This window comes from Sus scrofa, chromosome 1 (assembly GCF_054392235.1).
Source record: "Sus scrofa isolate SSC_HxYL_T2T_F1_AM1 chromosome 1, Sscrofa_HxYL_maternal_Yorkshire_Landrace_v2.0, whole genome shotgun sequence".
In the NCBI taxonomy this organism is placed as follows: Eukaryota; Metazoa; Chordata; class Mammalia; order Artiodactyla; family Suidae; genus Sus; species Sus scrofa.
Window position 1 is genome coordinate 135,828,847 of NC_139383.1, and position 17,165 is coordinate 135,846,011.

A 17,165-nucleotide genomic window follows, 5' to 3' on the forward strand; every position below is an offset into this window, starting at 1 on the left:
AAAAAAAAAAGAAATAGGTTTCACTAAGTCTTCAAGATCTTCCTGAGTTCTAAAGGGCAGATTCAAACAGTTGCTAATCAGGGTAGAGAGGGTATGCAGAATCAAGGGAGGAGCAGTCAAGAAAGGATAGGGCAGCCTTGGGGTAGAGTCCCAGTTCCCCCTCAAGGAACACCCAAAGTGACACCTTTGAGTTCTTCTACAAGAACTATGGCCCCCACCTAGATGAAGGATGGCAAATTTAGACTGAGACCAAGATTCCTGGAGCACCTCCCTGTTGCCTCACCACCAATCAATCAGAGGAAAGTCACACACTCTGTAGCCCTCACCCCAAGTTTTGTCTGTAAAAACTTCTCTTTGAAAACTACTGGGGAGTTTGGGATTTTTGAGCACAAATCACCCATTCACCTTGCATGGCCCTGCAATAAAACTTTCTTTGCTCCAAATTCCAATGTTTCAGTTTGTTTGACTGGGCACATGAACTTGCATTTGGTAACAAGAGGAAGCCACATGCATTTTATAACTTCATCTCAGAAGTGACACGTCATCACTTCTACCTCATTCTGTTCACTGGAAGAAGCCACTGAGTCCAGTCCTCAGTCCTGAGGGAAAGAGGTCCCAGAGGGAAATGAAGCTCTACCTGTAGAAGGGAGTAGTATCAAACAATTTGTGAATATATTTTAAAACCAACACAACATTGCTGTGGCTGTGGTGTGGGCCAGCAGCTGAAGCTCTGATTGGCAACGCCTGGTAACTAGCCTGGTTAACTTCCTAGCCTGGTAACTTCCATATGCTGAGGGCGCAGCACTAAAAAGCAAAAAATAAACAAATAAATAAATAAATAAAATAAAGAGAATTAAGGGGGAAAGGAGTTAGCAGCTTTGATGATATGGTAAGAAAAAGAAGTCATCTAGACTTAGTCTGAGGCTCATGAACCAAAGAGTAGTCATGCGAAATTATATTTGAAATTTGCATATTCTGTCATTATGTCAGATTCTCAATATTAACAGTGATATGAAGGCAACACAAATACATCTATTTCCATACTATTTTGACTACTAGGACACTAGAAAATATTCCACCTTTGATATTAGAGCTTCCTCTCAAGCATCACATCCATTCCCTTCATCTAACATGTCCATTCCCTCCCCACCACCACCTCTGAGTTCAGGAGGAAAAAACTATGAGTGTGATGTGAGGGAAGATTAGTCCGCTAGATTCGTTCCCAACCCCAACCTCAAACACCAGAGCAGGGGGCTGAAATCCTCTTCTGTCTTTCCTTTGAATTAAGACTGTCCATAACTACCAATTTACACCTCACCTTTCTAAAAGGAAAATGTGAGGAGTTCCCCAATGGCATAGTCGTTAAAAGATCCAGCATTGTCACTGCTGTGGCTCAGGTCACTTATGTGGTGCAGGTTTGATCCCTAGCTCAGGAACTTCCACATGCCACAGGTACAACCAAAAAATAATAATAATAATAAAAATAAAAGGAAAATGTGATTATGTTCTCCTTCTGCTTAAAAATGGAGACTTAGGGGAGTTCCCATTGTGGCACAGTGGAAACGAATCCAACTAGGAACCATGAGATTTCAAGTTCAATCCCTGGCCTCGCTCAGTGGGTTAAGGATCCAGCGTTGCGGTGAGCTGTGGTATACGTCGCAGACACGGCTTGGATCTGGTGTTGCTGTGGCTCTGGTGTAGGCCGGAAGCAACAGCTCGGATTAAACCCCTAGCCTGGGAACCTCCATATGCTGTGGGTGTGGCCCTAAAAGGACAAAAGACAATAAATAAATAAAAAGACAAAAGACAAAAAGGAGGAGACTTGAATGGTCCCACAATGCCCAGAAGAAAGTCTCTGAGCAGCTTTCAGGAAATCTGTGAATTCCTGATATTTTATCATAGCTGAAGAACAAGCCTATAGCTTTCAGTGGATCCCCAAAGCAGTAAGTTACCACAAAATGTCAGGAACCACCAGCTTTCCTGAAAAAGCCCTCTCTCAGTAAGGGTCAAGAGATTCATCAATTTGGCTCCACCCTTAGCAAAAAAATGTTGCCTACCATACCAGTCTTACAAGGATCAAGCCATTAGCCACCCACAGTTGCCCACCGGCAGTGTACCCCGAGGGGAATTCAGAATGGAAAAAACAGGAAACAGTCTATGCTTTGGATATACTGGCCTTTAGATAATTAAGATCTAAGGAAAATTTTCAAATGACCAAGATTCTTGTATCTTCCCAGACACAGAAAAGCACTAAAATCACTAACTTTATAAACAACAAGTTCCTGCTATGTAGCACAGGGAACTAAATCCAATCTCCTGGGATAGACCATGCTGGAAGAGAATATTAAAAAAGAATGTAATATATGTATAACTGAGCCACTTTGCTGTCAGCAGAAATAGGCACAACATTGTAAACCAACCACAATAATATATATATATACATTTTTTGTCTTTTGTCTTTTTTTAGGGCCGCACCCGCAGCATATGGAGGTTCCCAGGCTAGGGGGTCTAATCAGAGCTACAGCTGCCGGCCTATGCCACAGCCATAGCAACACTGGATCCTTAACCCACTGAGTGAGGCCAGGGATCGAATCCGAAACCTCATGGTTCCTAGTCAGATTTGTTTCCACTGAGCTACAACGGGAACGACAAAGAATTTTTTAAATTTACAATTTTTAAAAAATCACTAATTTCAGATATCTGTTCTGTGTGATTAGCCATAATCTTTTGATGCTTGACCACATGTTTTTCCCAGCAAAAAAGTTCAAATTTGTCCTGGCTCCTCCTTTAGGTCTTTGGAGAAGGTACTCACAGCTAGGTAAGGCTTTCTCTCTGGCTATAGTTCTCAGTAAAGTCCTCAGTCTTCACAACTTTACATTGTGTTTTTCTTTCAGTCCACATCTCCAGCCACTCTCCTCTCCATACCTTATGTCATAGCTTTGCCTTGTTTTTTCCAAAGTTGTCTGTTTGTTCAGGCTTCCTTGCCTTTGTTTCTGCCTTTCTCTCTGCCTAGAACACCCTTTTCCCTTCTTTGCCATGAAAATTACTATGCATGCCTTGGAACCCAGCTCACATGTCATATCCTGGAGGAATGAATGATTTAAGCTCCAACAGACTTTGCATGTACTTCTAGCACGGCTGTAATTATTTCTTCACTTATCTGATTAACCCTTCACTGACATGATCTCAGAGTAAGAATATCTTATTCAAATTTATATCTCCAAGGCCTAACACAGATCATACGAGGACTACTTTTTGTTGGGTGGATGGATGGGTGCCAGCCTGGACCACTGCCTGACAGAACAAGAACATTTCTCCTTCTGAGCATTCCTTTGTACACACACTACAAAAGGAGGACCTTTTCTTCTCAGCCTGATGCTTTGCTCACTGGGACCTGTAGGGAGCTTTGTACTTTTAGATTTCTCTGACTGGAAAATTTCAAAAATAATTTGGGAGATTAAAATAGGATTGCCAATTTTTAATTTTTCCAAGTAAAGATTTTTTTTAAATTGTCACATATTTTATAAAAGTCATTGTAAGACCTCAGAATTAGGAGAGGCATAACCTTAGCCTGGAGGATAGTTCTTTGAATTAAACATATTTAGACTCTTGAAAAGCCTCCCATGTTAACCTTATTACTCTCATTTCATGATTTAAAAAACAAACAAACAAACAAACAAAAAACTCATCCCTGTTTAATCAGCTCTAGAATAATGTTTGGAAACCACAGATTTTTTTTTTTTTTTTTTTTTTTTTTTTTTTTTTTTGTCTTTTGTCTTTTTGTCTGTTGTTGTTGTTGTTGCTATTTCTTGGGCCGCTCCCACGGCATATGGAGGTTCCCAGGCTAGGGGTCGAATCGGAGCTGTAGCCACTGGCCTACGCCAGAGCCACAGCAACGCGGGATCCGAGCCGCGTCTGCAACCTACACCACAGCTCACGGCAACGCCGGATCGTTAACCCACTGAGCAAGGGCAGGGACCGAACCCGCAACCTCATGGTTCCTAGTCGGATTCGTTAACCACTGGGCCACGACGGGAACTCCAGATTTTTTTTTAAGTTTTTTTTTTCCCCCCTCCATGTGGAGTGGCTTGATGGGGGATCTCAGTTCTCAGACCTGGGCAGTGAAAAGCGCTGAATCCTAACCACTAGACCACTAAGGAACTCTATGGAAACCACTGATTTAGACCTTTGCTGAATCCTAACCACTAGATCATCAGGGAACTCTGTGAAAACCACTGATTTTACACCTTTGCTTCTGAGAGGTGGTGGCTTCTATAATATTGACTCAGGAATAAGTTTCAGGCCTCATGACAGGAATAGTCCTGCAGGATCTCCCCATTGCTTTTTTTCCGTGGTGTGGAGAGAAGTACCTGGAAACAACCAACAAACAAATGTATAGTGAACACCTCTGTGCTAGTCACTCTGCATGTATGTGAGGTGCACAACTCAGGTGACACATGCAAGAATGGAAAAGGGGCACTTTTACTTATTTGCTTACTGAATTTACTTTTTTTTTTTTTTTCTTTTTTTTTTGCCTTTTCTAGGGCCGCTTCCGCAGCATATGGAGGTTCCCAGGCTAGGGGTCTAATCGAAGCTGTAGCCACCGGCCTACACCAGAGCCACAGCAACGCAGGATCCGAGCCGCATCTGCGACCTACACCACAGCTCACAGCAACGCTGGATCCTTAACCCACTGAGCGAGGCCAGAGATCGAATCCACAACCTCATGGTTCCTAGTCGGATTTGTTAACCACTGCACCACGATGGGAACTCCTGAATTTACTTTCTATCCAAATATGTTCAACCTGGAGTTCATGTTGTGGCTCAGCAGGTTACAAACCCCACTAGTATCCCTGCTCTCATTCAGTGGGTTAAGGACCTGGTGTTGCAATGAGCTGTGGTGTAGGTCACAGAGGCAGCTTGGATCTGGCATTGCTGTGCCTGTGGCATAGGCTGGCAGCTGCAGCTCTGATTCCACCCCTAGCCTGGGAACTTCCATATGCTGCGTGCAGCCCTAAAAAAAAAAAAAAAATAAGATAAAAATAAAATTTAGGAGTTCCCGTCATGGCTCAGTGGTTAACGAATTGGACTAGGAACCATGAGGCTGCAGGTTCGATCCCTGGCCTCGCTCAGGGGGTTAAGGATCCAGCATTGCCCTGAGCTGTGGTGCAGGTCACAGACGCAGCTCAGATCCAGAGTTGCTGTGGCTGTGGTATAGGCCTGCAGCTACAGCTCTGATTAGACCCCTAGTCTGGGAACCGCCATTTGCCAAGGGTATGGCCCTAAAAAGACAGAAAGACAAAAAAAAAAAAAAAAAAAAAATCCTGCAGGTCCATGTAGGTCCCTACAGAGTTCTGCACACCCTGCCCACACAAGACTGTCTCAGATCTAAAGGCTCTTTATGCCACATGTGGGTCACTCTGGGTGTGAGTTTATCTTTTTAGTATAAAACTTTGATCCCTATTAAAAGGCAACACTTACTATTATCAGTCATCATACTTTGTACAGTCCAAGGAGCTGAGTGGGTACAAGGGTGGATAATAGGCAGGGAACAGGAGAATACTATATCACATTATTTTCTACTAGCACAAATTCTTTTACTTTCATTTAACTTTCTTATTCCTGTACTAAATATACATCTATGAGAATAATGCATCTGGAAGTTCCCATCGTGGCTCAGTGGTTAACAAATTCAACTAGGAATGATGAGGTTGCGGGTTTGGTCCCTGGCCTCACTCAGTGGGTTAAGGATCCGGCATTGCCATGAGCTGTGGTGTAGGCTGCAGACTTGGCTCGGATCCTGAGTTGCTGTGGCTCTGGCATAGGCTGGCAGCTACAGCTCTGATTAGCCCCCTAGCCTGGGAACCTCCATACGCCGCAGGTGTGGCTGTAAAAGACAAAAAAAAGAAAGAATAATGCATCTGTCTTATTCATTACTACAACCCCAGAAACTAGAACACATAGTAGGCTATTAATAAATTTTGCTGATAAAATGAATGGGAATGAATAAGATAAAAACACACCAAAATTTTTTTTTAAAAAAAGGAATTCCCTGGTGGCTCATAGGGTTAAGGATCTAGCATTGTCAGGTCACTGCTGTAGCACAGGGGCACAAGTTCAATGCCTGATCTGGGAACTTCTGCATACCGCCCCTGGCCATTCTGGAAGCTTATGTCAGCTCTTCCTTGGACAGTTCCCTTCCACTGTGGCAAGATTTTTTTTTTTTTTTTTTGCTTTTTTTAGGGCCACACCTGCAGCATATGGAGGTTCCCAGGCTAGGGATCAAATCAGAGCTACAGCTGCCGGCCTACACCACAGCCACAGTAACACCAGACCCGAACCGCATCTTCAACCTACACTGCGGTCGCGGCAACGCTGGATCCTTAACCCACTGAGCGAGGTCAGGGATGAAGCCCGCAACCTTATAGTTCCTAATCATATTTGTTTCCGCTGCACCACAATGGGGAACTCCAAGAAATGGCTCTTTCTTCTATGGTATTTCTTGTGTTGTTTTCAGATCATTGCCTTTGAGATAGCATTCTCTTCCAGCTGGAAAATAAACTATTTTGGGCAAGAAGTATTGTAAAGAGATTGCAGTTCCCCATGAAGTATAGCACTCTAAGAGCTAAAAATGCTAGTTTACTGAATAAATGAATGACTAGAACTTGAATCCTGAACATACAGAGAATCCCTGAGGAATGAGTTCAGTGTTACAGGGGTTTAGTCCAAAGTAGTGTCTTCTAGATTGTCCTACTTCCTGAGGTGTAGCACCTCCTAGTGGCTGCTGCCTCCTTCCTGGATGCCCTCAAACATGCATGGGGCCTTCAGTAACTCCCTTCCAGAATTCTATCTTCTCATCCTCAAAACTTCAGTGTCACCCCCATCATTGAAGCGCAGTAGATGATAAGGCCCAGGAGATTCAGGCAGGTTTCTTCTAGTAACCCCAAGTATTCACAAATCAAATAATGAAGGACTCTATCAGAGCCAGGTAGTTCTCTAGACCAGAGCAGCACTTCTCAAACTTTAAGGTGCAGATGAATATTCTGGGGAGAATCTTGTTAAAATGAAGTTTCTGATACAGTGGTTCTGGGTTGTGGGCCAAGATCTGATTATGAACTAGTTTCTGGGTGATACCAATTGATGCTGGTCCAGTCTGTACTGTGTCCCTGTGGTGACTGGCAACTATAGCAGTAGCAGCTCCCAGAGGCACTGAATATGGCCAGAGGCCAAGGGGTTGAATGCTTAAGCAAACACTCTGAAGCTTATAAAACATGTCCCCTTTGAGGTTTTCCCCTTTAAGGTTTTTTCCTGTATCTTTCCTGGTGCAAAGCACGTGGTTTAAATCAAGAGGTCAAGGGGAGGGAGCTGACAAACTGCTCTGAGAGTGGGAGCAGCAGTCTTGGTGAGGTCATCCCAGGCCGGGGTCTCAGCCCTCAGCTTTGCAGCCCAGAAACTCCATTTTGGCAGTGCACCCAGAGATAAGCAGACTCAAGGGGAATGAATCATACCAACCGGACTCTTCAGAGTCTAAACTAAAATGCCAAAGGTAAGAACAAATGCCAACTAATCAGAAAACTTGTTCAGAGCAATGCTCTTCCCTGCAGGAATGTCTACATGGGCAGGCAAATCACTACCAAAATTCTATTTTGTGGGCCTGAAATCTGAGCAAGGGGAATCAAGCGAAGAGGATATCATGACATTTTGATAGCTGGAGGCACCCATCTCCAGGGTAACTGTATACCTGCCAAGGTCAGCAGTCGGAAGTTAGAGCACCTTCCCTTTCTATTACTCTTCCAGCAACCAGTAACTTTCTGTTCACTTTCTAAATTATTTATTTATTTATTTATTTTTGTCTTTTTTGTCTTTTTGCCGCTCCTGTGGCATATGGAGTTCCCAGGCTAGGGGTCTAATTGGAGCTGTAGCCACTGGCATACACCAGAGCCACAGCAACATGGGATCTGAGCCACGTCTGCGACCTATACCACAGCTCACGGCAATCGTACCCAAAACCTCATGGTTCCTAGTCGGATTCGTTAACCACTGCACCACGGCGGGAACTCCCTGTTCACATTCCTGCTTTTAGAATATATAGTTCAGTGGCCTTGAATGGATATGAAAAGCTAGAGTGGGTCACCTCCAGTGGTATACGATTGTGGTTTTTATTTTCTTGGTTGACTATTTTTACTCATAATACTCTTAGAAAGTGACTGCCCAGAATTTTTCTCCAGAATGATAGCAGCTCATTGCCTAGTAATGAAGCACCAGCAAGAAAGGAATGGGGATTGGGGGTTGGGCCGTCAGGGAAAAAGATCTTTTCCTTGCTTCCCACCCTGATATCCTATTCCAGCCTGCAAATTTAAAAACCTTTAGGGAGTTGCCTGGTAGTTTAATGGCTAGAACTTGCTCTTTTACTGCTGTGTTCTGGGTTCAGTCTGGGTCTAGGAACTAAAGGCCCACACTAAGCTACTACAGGCTGTGGCCATCCCTCCACAAACACACTCACATAAAACCTCTTCAGTGTAATTACCTTGTAAATGGTCAGAGCTGCAGAAGTTGTCACATACTCTTGGCTGGTTCTATTTTTGCTGGTTATGGTGATTTTCCATATATACAAAACGCTTAAATCAGAGTCCAAAATCTGACAATTTCTAAGGCACCACTTTCCCCATTCTACTGTCCCACCATCTGAGCTGTCCTGTTGTGCAGCTTTAAACTCATCAAATTTAGGATGAGTGTCTTACTTTTACAGGCCATTCAGTGAGCTTTTGCTAACAGATTGCCAGTAAAGGGAGCACAACCTCATCGAAAAATCCATCCTTCCTAAGACTACTTACAAACTTGCTTTGACACCTCTAGGTCCCAAAGCTGGAGAGCCCCGTTGCTCAGGAAGTCCTATCTCATTTCCTCCTTGATAGTGAAACTGCCATTGCCAGCCATCTGAGAGTCAAATCCAAAACTTACTTCCATTTGGCCTAATGCCAAATGACGGACCTAAATTCGAGTTTGGATTTTTGCATGTGTGTGTGTGTCTTTTTTTGCCTTTTCTAGTGCTGCTCTGGTGGCATATGGAGGTTCCCAGGCTAGGAGTCCAATCAAAGCTATAGCCGCCAGGCTACACCAGAGCCACAGCAACGCTGGATCCGAGCCTCGTCTGCAACCTACACCACAGCTCACGGCAACGCCAGATCCTTAACCCACTGAGCGAGGCCAGGGACCGAACCCAAATCCTCATGGTTCCTAGTCGGATTCGTTAACCACTGCGCCACGACAGGAACTCCTGCGTTTGGATTTTTTAATTAATTTATTATTATTATTGCTTTTTAGGGCTGCACCGGCAGCATATGGAAGTTCCCAAGATAGGAGTCAAAGCGGACCTGCAGCTGCCATCCTTTGCCATAGCCACAGCAACACCCGATCTCAGCCACGTTTTCAACCTATGCCACAGCTCACTGCATCGCGGAGCCCGGACACAGTTAGCCAGGCCAGGCAGGGATGGAACCCTCATACTCATGGATACTAGTGGGATTCATTTCCACTGCGCCACAATGGGAACTCCCAGGATTTTTTTTTTTTTTTTTTTTTTTTTTTTTTGTCTTTTTGCCATTTCTTGAGCCGTTCCTGTGGCACATGGAGGTTCCCAGGCTAGGGGTCTAATCGGAGCTGTAGCCACCGGCCTATACCACAGCCACGGCAACGTGGGATCCCAGCCGTGTCTACAACCTACACCACAGCTCATGGCAACGCCGGATCCTTAACCCGCTGAGCAAGGCCAGGGATCAAACCCTCAACCTCATGGTTCCTAGTTGGATTCGTTAACCACTGAGCCAAGATGGGAACTCCCTGGGGGTTTTTTTGGTTTGTTTTTTGCTTTTTTTTTTTTTTTTTAATGCTCATAAAACAAACTAAAATTTGCTTTGAACCTGAGGCAGATTAGAAAAAAATCCTCCAGGAGAAAATCCTTCTCACCTAAGAGGCACTGGAGGCCACAAACTCCTCTTTGGCACTCTCACAGTGGCTGTGGGAACCAGAGCCTCCAGAGCGGTCAGATTTTTCACCTGTCACAGTTTACTGTCTAATCTGCACTCTTCTAACCCTTAGTAAATATGTGCACGATGTTCCTAAAATCCCTGCACTCCCAAGTATTGGGTCTTTAGCCAGTATGAGGCTTTTTAAGAGAACCTAATAAATGATTTCACCATTGATAGGAAACAAATGAGGAAAGAGAGAGTACCCCACGGTACAATCTCCCTAAATTTAACAATCATATACAGCAAGGGAGAGGAAGGCTGGCTGATTGACTGGCAGATTGAGTTATAAAGAGACAGTGAAGTCCCAGAATTCATTTTTTGCCGCTTTATAATCTAGGCCCTGACCTAAAGTCCATCCGACGGGCACAATCAGAGACTTCCGAATCTAAAAAGGCGCCCCTGCCGTGCCATTGTTCCCACAATGCCGTGACTCGGATTCGAACCGAGGTTGCTGCGGCCACAACGCAGAGTACTAACCACTATACGATCACGGCGAGCTACTGGGGCGCCACGAGAATCACGTCACCGAGTGTTGTTCCTGTTGAGATGGCTGCCGCTCTAGCCTAAAGTTGCCCAATACCGACCCGGCCCCTCTGGTCCTCATGCCCAGCCTGAAGCCGGGTGGAGGCACTGGGCACTCCCGGCCGACGTCTTCGCTTGTCATCTGCAGGCACCGTATAAAACAGGACGTTGAAAGTGTTTTACAAACTAAAAGACACCTTGGGAGGTCGGGGCTGCAATCCACCGGGGCCCTCACGCAGTCTGCGCATGTGAAGCGCCGGGGCCGTCCGAATGGCGGCAATGGGCCCCCCTTCTCACACCCACCGTGCCCCGGCGCTCAAGCTATCTGAACGGAAATGGGAATGGGGATGTTTCTTAAATCCTACAAGAAGGAAAATCAGTTTGGACCCACCCGCACAACTTCCTTCCAGACGCAGGGTAAGAGAAATTCCGACACGGCCTGCAAGGAGATAGAAAAACGATGGGACCTGGCTCGCGGGCGAGCGCAGAAGAATGCGGAGAGAGCAAGACGCCAGTGAGAAACTGCGAGGTTAGAGTTGGGCGGGAAAGAGCAGTGACAAGGCAAGGTGGGCGTGGCTTTAAACAGAGAAAAGCTTCAGCGACAGAGAAACAGCGCCGGGCCTCGGTAGCTCGCCGTGATCGTATAGTGGTTAGTACTCTGCGTTGTGGCCGCAGCAACCTCGGTTCGAATCCGAGTCACGGCATTGTGTAAAGCAATAACACGGCAAGAGGCTTGTGTTTTAACGCTATCATCAAATTTTATCTTCAGTTGGTACCACCATTCGAAAATGGATACTACTCTGCCCGTGACAGTTGGAAACAATATTTACGCCAGACGCCTGGCTAAATTGGATTCCGGAAGAATGTAGGCTTCCTGTTACCCTTGGTTACGCATGTCATTGTTCTTCCGGACAAAGCACAGCGCGCTGGCAAGGCTCATAAATGTTATAATTGACATATGTACAAATTTCCATGGCACCAGTGGAAACGGGCTCCCAGTAATAGAAAGAGAAGGATTCGCAGAGGAGGTGACCTTTGAAGCAGCTCTTAACGGCAGAAAGGGAATTTGTCAAGCAGCCAGGGTAATCTAGGGTGCTGAGGCTTAAAGGAGGTCTCTAAAAGGAACTATCACAATTCCTTTTTGTAGGTCTTCTCGCTTCCTCACCCCCACGACTCCCAAAAACCTTGGCCTGACAGGTAGTAGGCACTTCTCAAGGACGTGTTGAGCAAATGAAAACGAGTAACTAGGCAATGGGAAAGGACACTGAGGGAAGGCACAAGATGAGCTGGAAAAGGTAGACAAATTTCCTGCAGTGTTGGGGGTGAGGATAAGAGGTGGAGGAGTGAGATGTTTCTATTCGCGTTTAGCAAGATTCCTCTGGCGACTCTGCAGGGTGGAGAAGGGGGCGAGCGATTAGAGCAGACGACACGGAGAGATGGGTGGGTTCTCTGGATTCACTTGTTAGAACGAGTAGCACGTTCTCAGTTTAGCAAAAAGTCATTGCCTACTGTGGACTCATGGTTCTAGGAGCCTTGGGGACGGGAGCACGGACGTACAAGAAGAAAAATCGGACCAAGTCCCTGCTGGGCCCAGGAACGCAAAAGAGGAGGGTATCGGCTCCGGCGGGAGTCTCGTGGAGCGACGAGTCAGGGCCTTCGTGGGAGTAAGAGAAACTAGGAATGGCGGGGTGAGATGTGTTCATTGGGTCCCTTCTAAGTGGCCTGCCGGGTCCTGGGGGAACCCACGTATTCCGCAGAGGCAGCGTTGGGTCAATCCTGCGGAAATTGTCAGGGAGGAGAAGCCCCGAGGAGCGTCCCCTGCGGTTTGGGGCCGCTGGAATGGTCTCCGAGGCAGAGGAGATGGGCGTCCTTCAAGGAGAGTTATTCAGCTTGTGAACAGTCTGAGCTCGGGCCGGGCCGGGCCGGTCCCTGGATCCCCAAGTGGTCCCCACTGAAAACTTCCACCACCTTTACTGCATTATCTCCACCTTCCGTGGCTGATGGGCCAAAACAGGAGAGAACCCGAGCAGCTGGCAAGGGAGCAATGCGCCTGCGCGTTCTGAGACTCGGCCTTGGGCCGGAACCCGCCCCATAGGTGGACCTTTCAGTGACGTACAGAATGGGAAGGCCTATAACTGTTGAAGTAGACAATCAGAAAGGCGACTCTGCAGGTCCCCGGTAGCTCGCCGTGATCGTATAGTGGTTAGTACTCTGCGTTGTGGCCGCAGCAACCTCGGTTCGAATCCGAGTCACGGCATTGTGGGAACAATGGCACGGCAAGGGGCCTGCTTTTTTTAAATTATTTATCTTTTTGTGTGCCAGTCTAAAACACGTTGTATAAATCATGACTCACTTTCTCGAAATGAACCGCTGCATCTCTATTTTGAAAACTGAGCTACACCTGCGATAGCCACCTTGAGTAATTCTCATTTAATACTCTAAATACGGCTTCAGATCAAACAATTGTTAACCCCTTCCCTCATGAAAAAATCGTTCTCTTACACCAAACAGCGCCCCTGTGGTTTTGCGGGTTTTTTTCTTTTTCATGCATTTTTTCAAAAAAATAATTTGTCCATTTTCAAATAGAGAATAAAATATGCACAAGTCCACTGAAGTGTCTCCCTCTCATTCTTCACTCCTTACCCACCAATTATTGCCAGGTTTCAATATATATTTCTTTGTCAGTCTTTGTATAAACAAATATTTATCTATGTATATATATGCAAATATATATCCCCTTGCTTCTTGCATAATAGAGACGACCTCTTCCCTTCCTCCTCTTCACCTCCAGAAATCAGACTAAACTTGAAGCATTAGATTTTGCATCCTAGGCAATATCCCTTTACTGGGAAGACTATACATACCTAGAGGGAATCTCCACCCAACTGATCCTGTCCTTTTTCTCCAAAGCCCTGGCTCCTGGCTGGGGAGGGTGGAGCACTGTTTGGGTTGATAAGACAAGGGAAAGGAAGTCCTTACTGTGCCCATAAAAAGCTTTTGGATAGGCGCCTGGGCTCTGTTAGGAATCAGCCCTATTTTGACTTCAGGCTGGAAGGGCACAGAAGCATCCTGGGTTTGGAGTTGGGAAGAGCAGCTTCACTTGATAGTTCATTTGGTGACCCCCTGCACTTCCATCTCTTATCTTATTGTCAGGATCCAACTTAAATCACAAACCACTCAAGTTAGAAAATTTTAATGCATTGAAGGGCAGAACTGAATCCTACTATATTTGTATTCCAAGAATACCACCTCTCCATAAATATTTGAACAGAGATTTCTTATTGGATTCATAAATGAGAGAAGTGGCCCAGTTTACTTTATGGTTGTCTCTTACAAGTTGTATTCTTGCAACATAGAATCACGTTATTTTCCTAGCAGTCCAATGGAAAACGTGGCCCAAATGAAGCTCCATCTACATGCAGAATCTCCAAGAACAGAGTGTGTATGTGAGTGTATGGGGATGTGTTTGAACTTTCACGGTTGTGGAGAGCAGATGGGCCCAAGGCAAGGCTGGAGACAAAAGGCAAGAGCCCAGACTTAGAAGGCAGAACCAGAAGGGATGAGAGCTCAGGACAAGACTGGCCATTCAACCTCAGGCAAACAGAAGTAAAGCCACCCTAATCAGTATCCAGTAAGAAAAATAAGTGCTAAGGACTAGGCATTGGGACATGTGCAAATCTAGGAGGTTAAGGGAGGAGGAGAGGATGTGGCTTGAGAGAAAGGAAAACACTGTCATTTTAAAGAAAGTTTGGGAAAAGAAGGTTTCAAGCACAGAGGAAGTCAGCATACTCTGCAAAGGAGAAAGAGGAATAAGAAAGTCAATAGTCTTATCATTTAGAAGTCATTGTTGATGTTTAAAACCTTCTAAAAGAGTAAATAGATAACATGTATCGGGAGTCAGAAAAAAAATGTGCACTCTTTGCCCCAGTAACTCCACTTTTGAGACTCTTTCCAAAGGAAATAATCCTAAACTTGGAAAAGTTATCTGCATACAAATGTTTGTTATAGTTATTTAGAAGGGACAAGAATGGAAATAATGTAAATGCTCAACACATAAAGTGTTGAACTAAATGAAGCTATGTTTATTTGATAAGATATTAAATAGCCATTTTTAAAGTACAAAGTCAATTTCTAAATACCATTTCCAACTAAAAGGAGTAAGACTTCAGAAGTACAAGTTGAGTCTGGAATATATTGTATGAGAAAACAAGTAAATATTTAAAGATTGGCAGGACCAAGTCAAAATAAAGCAAAAGGCTCTTAAAAAGGATTCTACTGGCCAAATCTGGGACAATTCTCAACATCAAAAAGAATAATGAAGGTAATGGATTATATCACACTGAATTTTTTGTTTGTTTGTTTGTTTTTTTGTCCTTTTGGGGCTGCACCCGCAGCACATGGAGGTTACCAAGCTAAGGGTCTAGTCGGAGCTACAGCTGCCAGCCTATGCCAGAGCCACAGAAACACAAGATGTGAGCCGCATCTGCGACCTACACCACAGCTCACGGCAACGCCAGATCCTTAACCCACTGAGCAAGGCCAGGGATTGAACCTGCAACCTCTTGGTTCCTAGTCGGAGTCATTAACCACTGTGCCATGATGGGAACTCCCACACCATTTTTTTTTTTTTTTTTTTTTAAAGCTTTTTTGAGACCATGGGGATGGGGAAGGGGAGAAGGAGGAGGGGGAGGGAGGAGGAGGAGAAACTCTTCTTTACAGAGGAATGTCGATAATAAATGCAGAATGACAGATTTAGTCACCATTTTGTACTCCTCACTGTAACAACAAATGTAAGCACAGATCATCAATGGATGCTAAAACCACTGGGTAAAACACTGTTGGGAACTAATAGTTAAAGGTCTAAGGACATCACAACACAACTTACTTTAAATTGTCAAGCAGAGAAATCTGATAGATTCCAACTTAAGCAAGTGATAAGCCTAGCATCACGAATAAAGAACAAAAGTGTACTATTGGCCAGCCTGCCAGTGTGACACACAGCAAAGTCCACAATGTTCCTTATGTACTTTATATACTGGTCTTTTCAAGAATGTCTAACCTGAACCTAATCACGAGGAAACCGTGGAAAGATCCAAAATGTGGGACATTCCATATGACCATTGCCAAAGACACTTTTAAAATGATCAGTGTCAGGAGAAAACAAACTAGCAAGAAAAAAATGGGGAACTGCTCAAATTTAAAGAGATTAAACAAGTGCAACAGGGGGAGCTTGATAAATCCTGATTAAGGACAAAAAAAACCCCCACAGCACTGAATATATAAAACATTCAGGGGAAAAAAGAAAAAATTAATATGAACTGTGTAATAGACAATACTATTATGATAATGGTCTTATGGCCCTATAGAATTCCTTTTTCTTAGGAAATGGCTGCTGAAGTATTTAGAGCTTGAAGGGTCATGATATCTGCAACTTGCATCAAATGGTTAAGGAAACAAAGGAGAGGGGGATAGAACAAATGTGGCAAAATGTTAGAAAGTAGTGAATCTAGGTGAAGGGTATACAGATTTTCAATGTACTTTGAATTTTTCTGTAGCTTTGAATTTTTTTGAAAAAAAAAAGTTAGAAGAAAGTAAAGCTTAGATAATTAAGATGGGGAAATTATGCAATGCTAAGTGGAAAAAAACAAGGACGGAATTGTTTATACCACAATTTTAGCTATATAAAAATAAGAACAAGAGAAATGATCTTTATTCATTTCAACATTTGTTAAGCTCCTGCCACATGACAGGCTCTGCACTAAGTGATGGGAACACCCGGCTTTCTCTTCAGAATCCTGAGTCTATGGTATAATGCTTAACACGCTTAAATTCGAGACTTTGCCATCTGGCAAACTGCACTCAAGGCTCAGAGGAACCTTGCTGTCATGGCCTCACCCCTGTGTCCTTGGTTGCTAGCAAGCTCAACAACCCTTGCTTCCAGGAGCCCACACTCTGGTAGCGGAGGAAAGTAAATCAACAAATAGTTTAAAACAAGAGTAAGTTCATCGTGCACATAAGGTATTACAGCTTTTTAATTATCATTAAACTCTACCCTTATGATATCCTCTCCCTTCCTCATCCAACTTTACTTCTTATTCTTCCTCACTTTGAATCCTCCACTTTTTTATGGTATGCTGCTTCCCATCTCAATGCCTTCACTCAACCCATGCTGACCTCCTGGTTTGTAATGTCCTTTCATGCCTTTGATTTATCTGTCCAAATCCTACCCAGCTCAGGCCTAACCCCCTCCATGAAGCCTGCCATCTTTCATGCAGACTTGGTTGATTCCTTTCCTCTGAACTGACAGCTTAATTCCATATTACTTAAGAATATGTGGCTTCATTTGACACCTACCCATTGTAAGCATTTTACAGTTTACAAAGCCTGTTCATATCCATCATTTCCCCTAACCCTCACATGACAATTACCATGCTGTCATGCCTTTTGCAGATATAAGGAAAGTGAGACAGCGGCATTGAGTACCTTGCCACCAATCCTCAAAGATCTGGCTACAGCCCGTAACTATTGTTGTCAGACACCCAGTGATTGAGGAGACCATCCAATGTGGATCAACTGGACCATTCTTCTGGACCAGTCTTTATTATCTCTATGTCC

The 17,165-nt window shown here is 44.4% G+C and overlaps 1 protein-coding gene and 3 non-coding genes across 7 annotated transcripts in view; 2 read left to right on the forward strand and 2 right to left on the reverse strand.

The window, feature by feature from the left end:
• SLC28A2 (solute carrier family 28 member 2) overlaps window positions 1–11,074 on the reverse strand; it is a 68,164-nt gene extending 57,090 nt beyond the window's left edge. For 3 of the 4 annotated variants that reach the window (XR_014812019.1, XM_084971170.1, XM_084971178.1), the window contains exon 1: window positions 10,942–11,074. The gene's annotated coding sequence lies outside the window, so the exon portion shown is untranslated. Of the gene's footprint in view, window positions 1–2,812; window positions 2,902–10,941 lie in introns of those variants that run through there. The other variant, XM_084971189.1, reaches the window with a different exon arrangement.
• On the reverse strand, window positions 10,451–10,522 carry TRNAH-GUG (transfer RNA histidin (anticodon GUG)). Its single transcript has one exon. It is a non-coding gene; the product is annotated as a tRNA-His (tRNA).
• A 108-nt stretch (window positions 11,075–11,182) lies between the features above and the next one.
• On the forward strand, window positions 11,183–11,254 carry TRNAH-GUG (transfer RNA histidin (anticodon GUG)). Its single transcript has one exon. It is a non-coding gene; the product is annotated as a tRNA-His (tRNA).
• A 1,481-nt stretch (window positions 11,255–12,735) lies between these two features.
• On the forward strand, window positions 12,736–12,807 carry TRNAH-GUG (transfer RNA histidin (anticodon GUG)). Its single transcript has one exon. It is a non-coding gene; the product is annotated as a tRNA-His (tRNA).
• The last annotated feature ends 4,358 nt before the right edge of the window (window positions 12,808–17,165 follow it).